The sequence below is a fragment of the Ursus americanus genome, chromosome 35 (assembly GCF_024610735.1).
Source record: "Ursus americanus isolate L20-20 chromosome 35, mUrsAme1.1.p, whole genome shotgun sequence".
NCBI classification, from domain to species: Eukaryota; Metazoa; Chordata; class Mammalia; order Carnivora; family Ursidae; genus Ursus; species Ursus americanus.
In genome coordinates this window covers 8,059,087-8,078,535 of record NC_142161.1, presented here as the reverse complement: position 1 = coordinate 8,078,535, position 19,449 = coordinate 8,059,087, and the positions used below count along the sequence as shown (strand labels likewise).

General features: G+C 34.5%; 1 long non-coding RNA gene across 8 annotated transcripts in view; it reads right to left on the bottom strand.

Moving 5' to 3' along the window:
• LOC123795723 (uncharacterized) overlaps positions 1 to 19,449 on the bottom strand; it is an 870,146-nt gene that overhangs the window by 778,680 nt on the left and 72,017 nt on the right. The gene's annotated exons all lie outside the window — the stretch shown is intronic.

The window sequence follows — 19,449 nt, the reverse complement described above, 5'->3', positions numbered from 1 at the left end:
TTAAAGTTGCTTATCAAAATTACATAATTTTATATAAAATCAAGGGGCCAAATTGGTATCATGACTCAAGGATACATTTCACACTAGTTTGCCAGTGCTGAAACTTCCAAAATTAAAGGCCTATGCTTCTGGTTAAGGATGTACTTCCTGCTTGAATTTCATATACACTTCAGAATGGTAACACATTATTCTTTATCAAGAGTGTATTCCCTTCCAGCACTGCCTCCATGCTCTCTTTAGGATTCTATTCTAAAAAGAGTCCTTGAGAGGAAAAAAATGTTGGGAAAAGCATGTGGTCACCGGCCTCTTTGAAAACAGAGATCAAAATGGCACTAAAGAAGAGAAATGGTTTAGAAAAAGATGTTATCTTTGTTTTAAAAATCAAATTTATAGATATGGCCTACAAAAAAAAACTGTTCTCAAGGTGATTTGAGCATTTGAGATATTATTCATTCTCTCTAAGCTCTTGACTCTTCTTTGCACACCTCCCTTCTACCTGAGACCCTTGTTTAGTGCCACATACTGAAACCAAACTGGATTTGAAAAATGCCCTGCCTTCAGAGAGCTTTTACTGTAATTGGTGAGAATTAACATAAAACTAACTAGTGACAGGAGTATAAATATGAATCAAATTCTAATACAGGTTACCAGCAACAGTCTATAGGTAAAGAAAAAAAATAGATAATGATATTCACCAATTAAAGGAATGAATTCTAGCAAATAAATTTCCATTTCTTTTTATAAGATCTAACAAAATAAGAAAAGAAAGTGCTAAAGTGTTATGGGTGAGAAAGAAGAGTTGGAAAAGAAATATTGTTTTGGCTGCTTCAGATTCTTAATGCTGTTAACATAAGATAACTGACTTGGCAAGATCACGCAAAGATCCAAACCAGTTGCTCCATTCATAGCAGATGCTCACACTTTTGAAAGAATAATTCAGTTAGTAAATTGAGTGTTCTGAGTCACCCGGCATGCAGTCTCCTGAAGCCTGACGAATAATTATTTGCCCCCAAATCTCTGACAGTTTTGTGAATTCACAAATTGTGGAATTATACTGGACAGAATCTGGAACACTTGCTCTAGAAACAACCTGGTAAAATAATGTTCTCAAAACAAAAACATCAATGAAGATAAAAAATATTTTTGAGAAATATTGCAAAAATAACAAGGGTGAATTTAAAAAATAACAGGAGGTTTCATAAAGTCACACACACACACACACACATGCACACACTCGTGATTCAAATTAAGGACTACAAACATTTAAGAAAATATTTATGCATTTGACAGTATATAAAAACAATTTTTTTCTAGTCTGTTGCAATGTTTTAAAAAAATTATCACACCCATTACAGATCATGGTACAAAAAGAACACTGCACTCGATATTCTTATAATGTGTCAGGTGGCTTCAGGAGTGTTAGTGAAGGTTGAAGAGATAGCGCAGAAGGAACTGGAGAGGTTACTCATTTTGTTTGGTGTACACTTCTTCACACTACAAATGCAGGGGAAAAAGGCATTAGTAGTGAAAACATATTTAGGTTGTTACATTTATATGCATTTAATTTTTTTATAGAAACTTTTCTCTAAGAAACTTGAACTGTTGCTTTTTGAGGAAGTCAAGTGATTAAAAGAGCCTAATGAGGAAAAGAATCAATGGCCCAGAAGAACTGAAATTAGAATTAAGAATTAACTGATTTTGAAAAATCAGATTCAAAGGGAATATTAAATGCAATTCCTCTAGAACCATTAAGCTTATAGTAATAAAATGAGTGGGTATTTCTCCTAAAGTGGAATATTTTGATTAGATAAGTTTCAAATTTCAAGAGGTTGGTTTTGAAGAAAGTTTCTCTGAGAGACATCAATAATGTCTTCCTTCATTAGTGAAAATAACATGAAGCCAATGAGGGCAACTTCCTTTACTAAAAGAAGAGCAAACTCATGATTTGATGTAATCACTATTTTCATATGAAAGTATGCATATTGTCATGTCTTATAGGTACGGATACGTTCTAATTATAAATATAAAATGATTAATTTAGCCTTTCAACCTCTCTTCCCATCTTGTCTTTGCTTTGACATGTAAATTAGATTTTCATATTTTGCTTTTGCATTAAGAATCAGTCAGTTATAATCTAATATATTGCTACTAAAAGACTGAAACAAAGAGCAAAGCTGTTCTGCAAACACTTTCAAATTATTTCCTACTGGAAAGTATAATCTTGCCATTGTGTTCTAAAATCAGAGAATATCCATGGTTAATGTTGTTGGGAAATTAGCCATTCTATTATAACCATCTTTATTGTTTATGAAGTATCTAAATGAGCAGATGTGTTTATGTAATTTGGTTTGATAATTTACAGAAATTATAAAACTCCATACAAGTACCAAAAAATAACAGGTGCTGCACAGAAGGACTCTAAGGAAGCTTTATGGAATTTTATGGATTTATCGTTTAAAAACCCAAAGTATATGATATGATAAAACTGCAGGCATTAATAAATGCTAAGAATCCTGATAACAATATATTCAAAAGAGAAAAGAGAATCTATAGAATCTATTTTGATAAGACTGAATCCTATGGAGTTTGTTCTCCCTCCCATCTCTCTCTCTCTCTCTCTCTCTCTCTCTCTCACACACACACACACACACACACACACACACACAGTTGGCTGTACAACAGACTATCTGAGCGCATAGCTGACTACATCTAACCAATATCACTGATGGTATACAAGGACATCAGTACAAGAATAGTTCATGAAAATGAAACTAGTATAACAGTAAAATATACAGCTAATATTATATTTTCAAATTATATACAGTTATATTAAATTTGGAGGGCATCCAAAATGTAACTCCAGGTTATTTCTTTTTGAAAACTCCTGTGGGAATTTTCCACATCTATACTACTCACATGAACCTAACCTACTATGCTCTATGATATTAAGAAATTATTATAGTAATACAAAGGATGTTCCTTTCCCACTTTAACAAGTCTCTTATCTTACAGTTCACTTAATATATATGGAAATGGTATGTTTAGAATATTTTTTAAATTGCGTTTATTACAAATCTTATGCAATATGCTACCAATGGAAACGATATTTTTAAAACAGCACATTGCTAAACAATAAAATCTTTTCTACAGGTTTAAGTAGAACTCTGTGATATCGCTTTGCTTAAGAGTAACCATCATCAGTTATCAATATAATAAGTCAGTTTTCAGTGAATCAAAGTACAGTATAAAGTAAGCCCTAGCAATACTGTTGCCATATTGAGTCACTAACTGACTGATGGATGTTTCCAGGTAATTTTAAGAAAGAGAAAGATGAGATCAAAGTTTTGGATAAACAAAATAATTCTGTACACTTATACTTAAAATATGTGAAAAGGTATCTATTTGTGTGCATATTTTGTTGTTGTTGTTGAGGCTAGAACTAATTCCTCTGTATCTGAATTCAAAGGTGTCTTTGGACTATCTCACTTCTAACATTCGCATTTTAAGTAACCCAATCTATAATCTCCCCCATAACTTTCAATGTCCCAAAAATACCACACACTCAATCTGTACTTTTGCTTTGCCCCAGCTCTTTAACATGCATACATTTATCTGCAGCCTCCTCTGTTACCCAAAAATCTTGACCTAAAAAAGTTGTACTTTGTGACCATTAAGAACACAAAGTCTTGTGTTAGACTCCTTGTATTCCCAATCTTGCTATACTCCTCAGTAACTCAGTGACTTTGGCAATAAACCTCAATTTCTAACTTTGTAAACTGAGAATATTTCCACTTTATTTCTTTGGGTCTTCATTTTAAGTGAGGTAATATAGAGAAAGCCTTCAATGCCAGTTACTACTAATAACTTATTGCTCTTCTGGTTCGCAATGATCTATTTATTCCCTTCTCTTAATCTCCATGTTGGTTGTTTCCTGAGTCACTTGATATACAAATATTAACCTGCGTCATGACTAGATTATGGATTTATTGAGAGCACTGAATGCACTTTATGTTTCATAGGCATTACTCTTAATGACAGCTCCTTCACAGTAAAAATAAAAACTACACAGCATATTAGCACTCTCTTGCTGGTATCATTATGGCTATAGTAGAAAAGAATGACTTGAATAATTGGCAACAGTAATTAAAATATGAAAAGAAGTATGCCAGGCAATCTAAAGTACTTTATTTTATATAATTCCAACAAAACTTGCTACAAGCCACACAGCTCATGTATTGAAACTAAGATAGAAATATGTATATCTGTCATTTCAAAACCAAAGCACTGCCTACCTACATATTATAAAATTAGCATAGATAAGAAAATTTCCTTTTAATTTATGGAATTATGTATCTCTAACTCCAACTATGGTATTTTAAACACATTATCATGCCTTACAACGTGAGACCTACAAGTTACAGTTACTATCCAGTGTTCTTATTCAGGTAATAAGAATCAAAGCCTGAGTTTTATTTGTTTGTTTGTTTTTAAGTTGGTAAAGTGGCTGTCAGAGTGGGAGTCTCATTTTCTTTGAAAGCAGGTTAGGGCAGATAAATGAAATTTGAAGTTTAAAATATAGGGTTCAATTCCACATATATTGGCTGAGACTAAAGGCTGTGTTTAAAAAAGAATATGAAGGGTTTTGTTAAACACCCTAGTTATATCACTTAACATGTAAGTTTATTAGTAAAGGAATACAAAACAGTTCTTTAGAAAAAAACTAACCCAACCATATAAGTGTGTTTTGCATTCCCAAAATATATCTACATTAATACTGAGTTTAAAAAGCAAACATTTATTGGAAGCAATAGATGCACAGGTCAGATATACTTGTACAGCAATTTTAGATTTGCCCTCAGAGGACAACTGGCTTTGTAACCAACATGATTTATCATAGAATGACAAGATGGGAATGAGCTTCAGATTCCATAAACTCCATTTTTTCCCCTCCAAATAGAATCCAAACTAATTTATCTAAAGCAGATAAGAGTATTTCAAAGTAACCAAAAGGTTACAATATGGACTGCTACCCTGTGGACTGCACTATCGTGCTGTTAAAGAATAAATTGGTCATTGATGTCATGTCATGAAACACTGGTTAGTTTAAGAATCCCTTCCTGGGGAGGTAAGTCTTCATTCGACACAAGACACCCATCACTGGTGTAATTTAATGCATCAGTTGCTCAAGACAAAGCAGCAGTAACTGTTTTTACATTAAAAAGCAAAAGCAAAAACAAAAATACCATTGGCTTCAATGACCAAAATAAAGTCTCATAGTACACATGCTTTTGCTGTATAGTCGATCCATTTTCCGCTCAGACTCAATTCAGGAATTTACTCTTTTTTAACCAAAGCAAGCAAACAAACAAAAATAAATAAAACAACTATTACTGCATCACCATGCATAAACACAGGACCCAGAATGCTCAGATCAAAAGTAATTAATAAAAAGAAACAATAAAAATATGTGCTAAGCTCTGGCCAAAAGCATTACACATTTTAACTCCTTTAATTAATTCCTTTCAAAGAGACAGAAAATACATTTCTTATATAATGAGTATGTAATGACATGCATTTTGCAGAGATGAACAAGAACTAAAATTCCTTGTAAATATCAGATATAAAAACTATATTGCTTAAATTTTTGTAATTATAGACCTAATGACTAAGAATGTTTTTCTTTTTCTTTTTCTTTCTTTTTCCCTTTCTTTTTCATTCTTTCTCTCCCTCTTTCCTCTTCCTTCCCTCCCCTTTCTCTTTTCCTCCCTCCCTCTTTCTCTTTCCTTCCTTCCTTCCTTTCTTCTCTTTCTTTCTCTTTCCTCTCTCTCTCCCTCCTTTTCTTTCTTTCTCCTTCCTCCCTCCCCTTTCTTTCTTCCTTTTCTCTTTCTCTTTTCTTTCTTTCTTTCTTTTCTCTCTCTCTCTCTCTCTCTCTTTTTCTTTCAGTAGGTTTCAAGCCCAGCATGGACCCCAACATAGGACTTGAACTCATGACCCTAAGATCAAGACCTGAGCTGATATCGAGTCAGACACTTAACCAACTGAGCCACCCAGGTGCCTCTGAATCTGTTACTTCCTATGTAAAAAAGTGGCACCCACTTTCAAATTTTAATTTGTTTACTCAACAACATTTATTAAGTGAGTTCTATATTCCAGGTTTCCTATCAAGTTCTGTACTTGAGTTCATCAACAATGAACTAGACTAATATGGTCCTGCCTTCATGAAGAGGGCACCCAACAGCTCAGGACCCACAGAACGACTTCTGAGTAGAACACAGAGGACCTAACCTGAAGAAACTCCATTTCCGTGCTACTCCTATATTAGTGTTTTAAATAACTTATAAAATGACTAAAAACTAGAAATCCATATCAGAATCTGATTTTTAGTTTCTAAACAGTTATGGTTATATTTGATATATAGAATTATATGTATTTGTTATTCTGTATTACAGTTTGAACCATCAAACTTTTTAAAAATTTGACTTAAAACTACATTTCTTTATATTTCCTTATAACTACATGTCAGGTATAAAACATAAAAGCTCCTACCACAATAAAAATATTATCACCTCTGACTTTTTTTTTTTAAATTTTCTACTAACGTCTTAGCTATTTTATTTCTACCTTCAAAAATATTAGAGTTATGCTTTGGGTTGATCATATTTAGCTCTCAAACTTTCTGAAAGTAAGTGAGTACTAATCATAATGAAATGTTTCTGTAACAGTATGCTTAATAATATTGACTATGTTGAATTTTACGGCATAGTTTTATTTTATCTACATATTTTATCTACATATCCTGATAAACTGGGCTAGGAAATCAAGAAAGTAGGCATCATAATATAGTGCTTCCACCTGAACCATGAGCACTAGCATGTAGGTCAGATTGGCCATCTAATAAAATCCCATCAGACATATTTTTCATAGTGGCATCTCTAAGATCTTGAAAAAAGAGTTACAGATGTGCAAAATGTAATAATGTAGACATTTAATTAATCAATTGCATGTCTGAACGTGCTCTTGCTGAATCTTTAGATTTCAGAACTGCTTCTCTTACTGCAGCCAGATTAGAGAAACATATGTACAGAAGAAATACAATCTTATATTTCACCACACAAATTAGAGGCATATTAGATATTTCAAATATTTGAGTAAATACAGTGCTTTCAGGAAGAAGAAAAAGCCTATGTCCACAAAATAAGCTATTTCATTAAGATTTAATTAGAGAAACTCTTCTAAGGACGTTTAGGTAACATGAAATAAACCAGGATAAGACAAATACAGTAAATTGAATAAGTAGTTTGACTCAATGACAGAAAATACCCTACTTGTAAAGTTAAAGATGATACTGTACTGGGACTAGAAGCCAAAGAAGTTGTATTATTACTCCAGATCAAAAACAAATCTAAAATCTGATTTATTTTTTTTCCTTATCTTATATCTATTTTAGCCCTATATTTTACTGATAAAACAAAATTATATTTATATCCAAGTCAGTTGTTCATATAACTAGGTTAACATACTGTTTGTGTGTGTACTTGTGTATGTTTAATATACAGAGGAGATATAATTAACTTTTTTCTCAGAGAATCTCAGGTTTTGACTCTCAATTTGGAACAATTTGTAAGAACATCTATTTCCACTGAAGGTCATAACTTTAAAGTTCATGGTTACCAAGGGAAATCTACTGATGAATTGACAGTTTAAACTCTTGATTTTCATTCAGTTACCTCATTTCTATTGATTGTTCTCTGCAAAGACCTTCATTTCTGCAATTCCACTTTCACTCTCATGCTAATATGTAATCACTTTTGCCTGCTTCCAAGAAAAGTAAGGGCTTGCCAAGAAGGAGTTTAGGAAATTTAATTTTGAAAATAGTGTTCCCAACGTAACAATGTTCTTAATGCTGACTGTTTTACTAGACAGATTGACATCCACCTATTCAATTTACTGACCTAGACAGAGCTATAAATAATAGTGAAAAATACTAGCAGGATAATGGCTAAATTTTTGGCTTTATCTCTATGTTGTCAAATAGAAGAATTACAATGCTTATTCTGAAAATATTCTCATATGGATTATTTTTGCTTCAATCTCTTAATCTACAAAATGCAATTATTTTTCTACTTAGTTAATGCATGCATTGATTGCAAGGAGAACATAACACTAGATTCTTAGAATATTGTAATCATGTTTATATATATATACAGATATATATATATATTTTTAAAATATTTTATTTATTTATTTGACAGAGAGAGAGACAGTCAGCGAGAGAGGGAACACAAGCAGGGGTAGTGGGAGAGGAAGAAGCAGGCTCCCAGTGGAGGAGCCTGATGCGGGGCTCGATGCCATAACACCGGGATCACGCCCTGAGCCGAAGGCAGATGCTTAACGACTGAGCCACCCAGGCGCCCCTCATGTTTATATTTTTGACATGACTTAATTAACAACTTCTCATTCATGATACTAGGTGTCAGATGCTTCCCCTATGCTTCAGCTAACGTACTGAACCTGCTATCCCAATAAATAGAAAACAAAATAAAATATAAAAACCTCTCAATTAAGAATAAAATCAATCAGTATGAATTTGTGTAAATACTGAATTATATACTCCTTTTGGAAACATGAAATTTTACAAATAAGGCTATTAAATATTCATAGATCCCTTTTTAAATAACTAGATAATGATAACTTGTGATTTTAAAATAAGTTTTAGTGTAGAAATGTATTTTTCAGGGGTGCCTGGGTGGCTCAGTCGTTAAGCATCTGCCTTCGGCTCAGGGCATGATCCCAGGGTCCTGGGATCAAGCCCCGCATTGGGCTCCCTGCTCTGTTGGGAGCCTGCTTTTTCCTCTCCCACTCCCCCTGCTTGTGTTCCCTCTCTCACTGGCTGTCTCTCTCTGTCAAATAAATAAATAAAATCTTAAAAAAAAAAAAAAAAGAAATGTATTTTTCAGGTTTGACATCATTATTTAAATATTTTGCCTTTAAATGTTATGTTCTCATTCAACTTAAAAAAATAATTAAAAAAAAATAACAATGTGTTTCTACCCAATATTCCAAAAAAGAAGTATTAAAGCCTTAAGGAGGGATGTCTGGGTGGCTAAGTCAGTTAGGTGTCTGCCTTTGGCTCAGGTCATGATCCCAGGATCCTGGGATCGAGTCCTGCATTGGGGGGGGGGGTCCCTGCTCTGCGGGGAGCCTGCTTCTCCCTCTACCCCTCCTCCACTTGTGTGCACTCTCTCTAAATAAAACTTAAAAATTAAATAAATAAATAATAAATTTTAAAAAATAAAGCCTTAAGGAGATTTTATTTTACCCCCTAGCTATTTGTGGAAAATAGACTGATTTTGTCTGAATGAGTGAAAGCAAGAAAAATCAAAGATTAATGTCTATTGTGATACATAAATATTTAAATAAGAAAGTCTTCACAGTGACTTCATGTGCTATCAAATTAGACTCAACATCTAAAACTATATAACTTAGCATCCTGTGAGAGCTTTCAAGTTAGAACAGTTTCTCTTCTGAATGTTTTGCGATGAATGGCTAAGTAGACCAAAAGTTCAAAATCAGAACTTAAATTTAATTAGCCAATGCAAAGTCTAAGTGCTGCCATCATGTTTCATGACTACAGCCAGCTCCTAATTTATACGGTAGTTATGGGAAGGAGCCCTTTACTCATATATAAATTAATCTGCAATATTTTAAGGGCAAATATTTTAATATTTTAAATACCGTTTGCTGCCATAACACAAACTTGTGGTGATTCTTAATTCATGAGCTTTGAATCTATCTATTCCATTTCTAGCTGGTTAACTTTGTTTTATTTTCACATTGCATATAGGACAAAGTCCAAGAGCTTTAAAATGGCAATACGCCTCTATATGACCCAGGCCCAGCATCATCTCTCACCACTCTAAAGAGGTCCTGTAATAACAAAATACATTTAGTTTTCACACACTAGGCTCTTCTTACTTCAATGTCACATTTCCCATGGTTTTCCTCCACTGAGGCTATCTTCAGTTTCTTGTTCACTTGATTAATTCTTAGCCATACAGTCAGAATCAGCTAAAACTCACATAGAGAAAATCCTCCCTGATACTTCAGAACTGGAGCACTTGAAATGGTTTTATCTTCTTGCCAGATATAGAACCTAGACATATTTCTAATTTGGCACTATAATTTATTTCTCTATTCACAACACACCATGAATTAAATGAAAGCATAAATAATTCATCTCCCTTAGTGACTTTACTCTGTGTATGCATACATAGTTTTATATATGTGTGTGTGTGCACGCGTGTGTGTATATAGATAGATCCATTTATATATGATAAAATGCGCATATTAAAAGGAAATATACACCATCTGTGTTAATCAAAGTACTCAGGAAAAAAGAAACCACTGTATGCCTTCCACACGAAAAAATTTAATTGAGAAACTTAGATGCTTTCAAAAACGTTGGAAGGACCAGAAAATGAAGATCAGGAAGGTCAATCCAGCTAGTTTAGTTGAAATTGGATAGTTTCAGGAATCACAGGAAAACCACTAGTTAGGTCACAGCTACCTACAGAATTAAGCAGGTAATTTTCAGGAAACTCATACAGAATGCATGTCTATCACTGCTCATGAGCACGCTTGCCACTGCTGGAAGTTACACTAGTATGAGTTTTGTCTTTTTTCTGCCTTCCAAATATCAAATGAATACCTTGCAGAATCTAACCTAGATTCTTTTAGTAAGGACACCAAGAGCGTAGTTCCCAATCTTTCACTTCTTAGGATAACGTAGAGAGCAAAGAAGAGAGAGAATGGTGCAGAGCGGCTAAGAGACAATCAGGCACATTCCACCACCTTGGCTATAAGCATCCCTACAGCTTCTATCCATGTTTATATTCCAAATACAATAATTACAACATGAGCATTCTTCACTATTATGATGTAACCACCCTAAAGGCATAATATCCTTACACAAAGGAAGACATGCTTCCCCTTTACAAACCCCAAATTAAATAGTTCATTAACCTGTGGTTCTTTAGCAACTGAGTTACTACACCATGTTTATGCCTAAAGGAACAAAGGAATGGATTGAATATAAAAACTAAAAAAGAGCTTTAGTTCAACTAGCTCCAAAGAAGCAGTGACCTTCAATACAAGGGAATAGTTAGCATAAAGCAATCTTAAAGGAAGAATTCTGGAACACAAACATGCTGACTTCAGATCCTTTCCCAGGTCTCCTCTATTAACGGAAACTAGAAATCAGAGACTGTTGATATGGCTTATACCATTTATCATCCTAGAACAGAATGAAGAGTGGAGATGATAAAGAGTAAATCAGGAGGTACAGACGAAGATATGCTTTAAATTAACGAAGGTTACTCACTGATGCCAATATAAGAGTACTGGAGTATATTATGCCTCCACATTGGTTCAATGTCATAAGGAATCAGGTGGCAGTCTTAGCATGCAATTTGGTGAAAACTTCATCTTAGTGGAAATATTATTCTTTGAAACTAAAATCTTTAGACCAACAGTATTTAATCCTGTGGAGATAGGAAGCAACACTGGTGACTGGGTTATCAGAATCAAAACAGAATGACTCTCATGTTCCCCTTGGTTCCTGGACTCGTGTTTGCTAGTTAAAGGAGAAAGAAAACCATTTACTGACTGCTGGCTTGGAGCATTTACTACCGTTTGTAGGACATCCCTCCACCCTTAGTAAGCATATTAAGAAGGTCTTTAAAAAGCCAGTACACCATTCCATGAGGCCAACAATTTCTGCTTGATATGATATGTGGCAGTACAACCTCTGAAACCTAGGAAGTAAACCAACTGCCTCACCAATTTTCCTTTATCATTACTTCCTTGGTTGGGAGTGTAATGTATGGGATACAGTTATCTCAAGCCCATACTCTAGGCTTAGTTTTACAAAAAACAAGGAACATTTTTCTTAGAAATGTATATAATAACTCATGGGATTTACTGGGCCCTAGGGTCTTCATAAGAATAAGAATTTGGTGCAATGTCTAGTTTTACTGCAGGCCAATGAATCATCTGTCAGTATATGTGTATTCTGCCATGATATTCAATATTAGTCTTAGGGTATCTATTCAGATTCTTACCATGCGAAAAACTGGTCTCATGATTAGGCTCACCATTTCTCAGGTCTACCTATAGTATACTGGCTTCTATGGAGAATGCTAGAGAATATCTCACTGAGAGAAAACATGTCACTGCACAGTGATTTACCAGTGACTAGCTCAAAGGGCTTATCAGTCCCCACAGCTTACTGAGATGGAAAATTTCCTTTTAGATCATAAATGTACCTGAATGGAAATATGCTCTTTCTTTTCCCAGACAGCTGAATAAAATGAGTAGAATAAAACCAGAAACATTATGCCACCCTAGTTTACACCATTAAAGATGGGACATAGATTATATCAAACTTAATTTATACTAATTTATCTTATTGCTCAGAGATGGAAAAAAGAACATAAATGGTTAGATGTACATAAACTCCTCCGGACAGTTGCACTTTGGTACTGGTTTATATTCTGTAATATCATCCTACCCTTTTAATTAGAAGGAAATAAAAAAATAAATAAAATAGAGGATCCAGTCTTAGTTTCTCTTTAATATTCCTTAGAAGTAAGATGCCTATTGGCAAAAAGATACGTACAAAGATATTAAAAAATTAAACATTTCATTATTATAGCAGAATTAGTTATTATACAACCTTCACTATACAAACTTAGATTATACCCACATGAAAACCCAGGTGAGCAGTATCAAATATTTGATTTTTCTTTTTTTCTTTTTTTTTTTTTTCGATTTTATTTATTTGTCAGAGAGAGAGTGTACACAAGCATGGGGAGCAGCAGGCAGAGCAGGCAGAGGGAGAAGCAAGCTCCCCGCTGAGCAAGGAGCCTGATGTGGAACTCAATCCCAGGACCCTGGGATCATGACCTGAGGCAAAGGCAGCCATTTAACCGACTGAGCCACCCAGGCATCCCAAATATTTAATTTTTAAAATTAAGTAAAAAAATATGGTAAAAATGACACCAAAAAAATAAGCAAACATTAAGTAAATTGGAATCTTCCAGTTGTTTGTTATAGCAGAAGTTATCAAACTGAGTCAAATTGGTTTGATTATTAACACATGCCTTTGCAAAAGTGTAGCTAGTGTAGCTATAATAATTTGTTTTTTTTTTTTAACTAGTTAGAAAAAAAGCCACAAAGTCTTCATTCTCTGGTTATTCATGTTTACTATATTTATTCCGTTATCCAAAAAAAAAGGCTTCATAAAATTATATTGTTATACAAAGTAGTTATTATATCGTTAAAGTCGCAAAAGTTGGGTAAATTAACCAGTAGAAATCAGGTAATTCAAAAGAGGAAGAGGTCAGCTAGTGGCAGAAGTTGAGCAGGTAAAGGCATGCCTTTACCTCTACTTCTTTCTGATACACTAATAAAATACAGCACAGGTGTAAAGTACAAATTGAAAAGGGTAAAGGCAAGGGATAATACAAAGAGAGTCAATAAAAATTGTCTGTTTTTATCGTTTACCTTTTGGAAAGACTGAAAAGAAGTATATGAGAAGTCACTGACTTTTCAGAACAAATAACTTCTCTGAACTTTTGAGAATACTGAAGTTCCTACTTGGACATAAACTGGAAGGAAGTAAATAAATTTTCTTACAGAATCCCAGAGATGTTCAGGAAGAATAGGGACCAGAAACCACAGAAAGTGATAATGAGTTGTTGAGATAAAAATTCAGATTTTGACTAGTATGTGGAAAAGAACCTTCCACCCATGTTCCATATATTATTTCTCTCTCACCAAGCAAAAAAAATTGAGTTTTGCACTGTAATCGAAGTTTATGCATAGGTATGCTGGCCATACCTATCTCATCACTGATTTTATAAATAACTAATGGAGCACAGTCACACCTACTCCTTTACATATTGTCTGTGGCTGCTTTTGTATGGAGCAGAGTAGTTGTAGCAGAGACTGTATGTTTTGCAAGGCCAAAAATACGTATTATTTGCCTCTTGACAGAAAAAAAATTGCCAACTTTCACTTAATAAGTCAACTAGAGGGACCCAAATGGAGGTTCACCTAAAAGAGGGATGAAAACAAAGGAACAGACTGAAAATAGGAAGACAAAGTATAATTCTACACACTATACAGTAAAGGGTTTCCAAAGCCCTTCCCCTGCCCTCTGCTGAAAACACCAATCTAGGCCACCTACATAGGGATACACACACACACACACACACACACACACACACACATATAATGTATGTATGTATGTATGTATGTGTAATGTATGCGTATGTATGTATTTGTTTTTGACAAAGTGAGTACTTCAGGCTTATTTTTTTTACAAAACAAATTAGTCCAAATATAAAATTAATCCATTTTAAACTGATTAATGATTAAGCACACAAATCAATCCTTCGTCAGAGGAACTGTCTCCCTAATGCCCTCGCTGGTCATAATGCAGATCCTGAGTGCTCCTGGTATATATGTCCCTCTCCATTGCAGAAAGGAAGATGTCTTTCACCAGCCACAAGGCTCTAAGGACAGTGGGACACATCCGTGTTCTGTATTTTCTTAAAACCAATCTGGATGTCAAACAGGGGCTGTAACATGGCACTTACCAAGCCTCCAACCTTAATGGAATCTGTCTGCTAGGACCTGTTGGAGGATATTTGAGATCAAGAAAGATACACAAGTAGATTATACCTGTTGGCAATATTCTGATTCTTGATATGGGTGGTATTTTCCATAGATAGCAACACGATTCCCTATGCCCTTCCATTGTGACTAATACTTCCCAACAGAAAATAGGTGCTTGTGAATGTTCAAACAACTAGTAGATGAAGTGAACTAGGTCAGGAATAGGATAAAGCTTCTGCTTTCCTCTATATGTCAGGGCACTTGCCTTTGGAACTCTAATTACCATGATGTAAGGATGTCCAAATTAGCCAATGCCTTTTTCTATTTTATGGTATTAGATATGCTGCTTTTTCATTAACTTCCAGCACTTCCAGAAACACAAAACTTAGTTCAAAGCACATTAGTAAAGTTGATAGATTCCAGATTTAACTCTTAAAATCTCTTCCTTCTTATTTCCACTGTTCACATACTTAATAGATCTCTTTTTGCATGTTGACAATACACAACCTCAAAAATTCTATTTCCTATATCCACTCTGATCCATATTACACACTATTATGTTATTTTTCTAAATCACAGTACAGATCATATCACTTCCCTGATTTAAAAAAAATGGCATCATTTATGATTTATGAAGGTGAATCAAGCACCTATGTCTATACTCTATTCTTCAGAATATAAGGGTAAAACAGAAAAGTATATTTCACAATCAATAAAGTGTATATAATACAGGACATGAGTGGGTAAGAAATGCTAAAACTTCTCTGGAAGACAAAAAATAGTTGAAGATGAATGCAAGGATAAAAACAAAAGTGAAAAAAATGTTAACAGTAGCAGAGGATACAGCTGAATGGCTTTGAAGAATACCAAGAGATGCTGAAAATCAGGAATACAGTGACAGGCAGAGGTAGATATGAGAAGTGGGGGTGGGAAATGAAGTGTTCGATGGCCCACCTGAACCTCTCCCCTGCCTCCTCTAGTCCTATTATAGAAAAAACATACAGACTAAAAAAAAAAAGTCATCTCTAATGAGTTTGAACCAATAGTCTTAAAAGACATAGGATAATTGGATATCTGTACCACACAATAAGAGAGTCTGCACACATTTGTGTTACTACGGGTTTAAGAATATCCTACATAATAGCTAAATTCCTGTGGCTCCTTAGCTTAAGTCTATAGCCTAAAAGTCCCACCTATTTAGAAATGAATAGACCAAAGACCACTAAACATGTCAAGGAAACCTGCAATTCAAATAAGAATGCTAATCCCTGATTCCAGATGAAAAAGTGATATTTCAAATATTGAAAAAACTGTATCTAACTGGTATCTTTATAAAAATTCTAGATTTTGTATTCATAAAAAAACAGAATGGGTTTCTATGAGAAACTGGGGGGAAAATGACAGAAAAAGAAATAACTTTAAATTAAGAGTGCTGAGAAAATGATAGAATCAAAGAAAAGCCTTATAATTTAGAGTAAAACAACTAAGAAACTGAAAATTTGGGAGACATGAAGGTATGCTTCATGTTGTCAAACAGACAAATAGAAATTCCTGAAAAGAATATAGGATATACAGTAAAATAATAATAGCAAAAAATTTCACAGTAATAAAAAGTGACAGAAGCACTAAAATTGATTGGGCTCACTAAGTGGAGAAAAGGATTAAATACCCTGAGCACATGCACGCACACACACCCCCACGGACAAAATGACCTCACCCAAACATCTCACAGTGATTTTTTCCACATACCCAAAATGAGTAAAATAACAAACAGCTTCCAGAAAGGAAAGCCAAAAACAAAACAACACAACAACAAATACCAAAACAGAAAATATAAAGTGAACAAAAGTTAGAATGGCGTTACAGTCTGCATCAGAAAAACCGCATGCTAAAAGACAATGGGAAATGACTCCGAGTTTCAAATGGAAGTAACTTTCCTTTTGAGTTATATGTCCACTAAATTGAAACTCAAAAGTATGAGTATAGAATTAAACATCAGAAATCTGATCTGCTACTCATCTTTACCTGGGAAGTTACTTGCAGATGTACACCAGAGTAAATCAAAAAGGAGGAAGACAGGATATCTAGGGAAGAGTAAATACTAGCTAGAAGGGCAGTAAAGGGAAATGAAAAATGATAATTATGCACCAAGCCTCCAGAGTAAACAACGGTCCAGCTGAAAGCAGGAGAAATAATTTCTTGACGGTAAATGTGCAGTGTTAGAAGATCATTAGGATAACATAAAGACAAAATGTAACATAAAGCACTTGGAGCGATGAAGCCCTCATTACAAAAAATAAAATGATTTAACCTAATATTAATTATAAATTACTTTTCTTTGTGGTGAGCCATATATACATTATCGTAATACAGGAAAAGTAGCCTGTTATTAAAAGCCTTTCAAAATCATTTTTTCCTGATGGTCCCAGATCCTATGTATTTACTCTCAAGGAAAATTATACAGCCATTAATTGTTGCATGGTAAATGTTTATCCTTGCCTGTTAAAAAAATGTTGTATTCCCTTCAGGTAATGTCCTCTCACAACCATGTCATAGGAGCCTGCTGAAATTCTGTTTATTCATATCACTGTGGGTAAAACACAAAGGCAAACAGCTTCATCCACAGGTCTAGCTGCAGTACTGTGAGAGTTATAATCTCTCTAAAATCTCTCTTGATTTGCGGCCAATAGACTCTGTTTTCTTTCGCCTTTATATCTCAGTAGCACTTTGTTTCACCTCTCTAATGATATTTATGTTCTGTTACATAGTATTTAGGTACTTATTTCAACCTTCCCATGAGATTGAATTTTTTTTTTAAGATTTTATTTATTTATTTGACAGACAGAAAGCCAGCAAGAGAGCGAACACAAGGAGGGGGAGTGGGAGAGGAAGAAGCAGGCTCCCAGCGGAGGAGCCTGATGCGGGGCTGGATCCCAGAACGCCGGGATCACACCCTGAGCCGAAGGCAGATGCTTAATGACGGAGCCACCCAGGCGCCCCGAGATTGAATATTTTTAAGGAGCAGGCAGAGACATTCTCACTTCTATATTCAGCATCTTGGCCACAATAGGTGTTTGCTAAATATGTCATGAATTGAAATGACTCAGACCAATCAAATCACCTTAAGCCTTGCCTCTATATAAATTGTGGGTAGAGGACTGTTAAACTGTAATTTCCAGGGAGGGCTTTTGCATAAAGCTTATCAGAGAGTCCTTCCTGATTTACTTGACAAAAATGAACATTTATAAGGCTAGATTGCAGCTTCTATTAGTCCACTCCCCAATTCAAACTGTTCTGGGGCTCCCACTGTCTACTGCATCCATTAAAAACACAGTATAATATTTAAAGCCTTTCTCAGATTGTAGGCTTCTTTCAGAGCCTTCATTTTAATAATTACATAACATATATTTGCACTCAGTAACTATTAGGTAAAAGTATGATTTAATAAATTAATGAAGTATTTTCGGAATAAGAGATCTAAGCCTACCACCTTTTAGTTCAAGCAGTCATTGATATGCTATGGAGAGAGCACCTGGAAGTTAAAGTTCTTGTTTCACTTTAAAAAAAAAAAAATCCATAAAAGAGAAATAAAATTCCTGCCATCCTCACTCAGTAGGATACCACAAAGATTAATGAGGTAATGTAATAAAAAGTGCTTTGAGCTATTCATATGAATGGTGCTTTACAGAGGTACTTTATTGTAATTATTCTCTGCATTTACCTTTAATGCCATATCTAAAGGATTTTGGACTAGAAAAGAGAGTAACTTTCCAGTATACAAAAGTTGTTTCAAAGTCATCTGTCCCAATCTTGACTGTTAGCTATTTTTTCTTAAGTTAATTAAAATACTCACTTTACCCAATTTCTATTATAGATAAATGTCATGAATTAAGTGAGGTAATATATTTAAAGTCTCTGGTTCTTTTTTTTTTTTTTTTTTTTTTTTAAGATTTTACTTATTTATTCGACAGAGATAGAGACAGCCAGCGAGAGAGGGAACACAAGCAGGGGGAGTGGGAGAGGAAGAAGCAGGCTCACATCAGAAGAGCCTGATGTGGGGCTCGATCCCAGAACGCTGGGATCACGCCCTGAGCTGAAGGCAGACGCTTAACCGCTGTGCCACCCAGGTGCCCCTAAAGTCTCTGGTTCTTGATAAGACCCTAGTAAATGCTTGGTTTTTGTTGTTGCTGTTATCGTTTATAGTCAAAATGGTTATAGAAATTGTTTTAGAAGTTATATAAATATAATTTGCAGGAATAGCTGGAAAAAGAGGACAGCTCAGGGAGCAAATTAAAGTTGGAAAGTTAGCATTTAATAGACTATCCACAATAGAGTAAAGGAATAGAGATCATATTCTTAGATGATAGTTGCCTGCTTGTTCATGTGCTTTTGAGTGTCCTATTGTCCAATCATATCACAGTTTAAAGTTTAACTTTCAAAAACAGTGCATGATGGTCTAGTTGAGATAAAGTTTTTCAAAAAACAACTCATCGCTAAGTGATCATTACTGAAGAATTTTCTTTTTTGGAATGCAGGAGGTATAACCCAAAGGCAGACTGCTTTCAATGTAGTGATAAATTGGATGTTAATAGCCGCTGGTAAATAACATATGCCGAACAAAAGTCATGGTGATAAGCCTATATGCATCGTATTAAACATATAGGTATTATACTTCCTGATTTCAGAATATTATTACAGAGCTCCAATAACCAAGAGAGTTTGGTACTGGCATAAAAACATACATATGGATCCACGAAAAAAAAAGAAAAA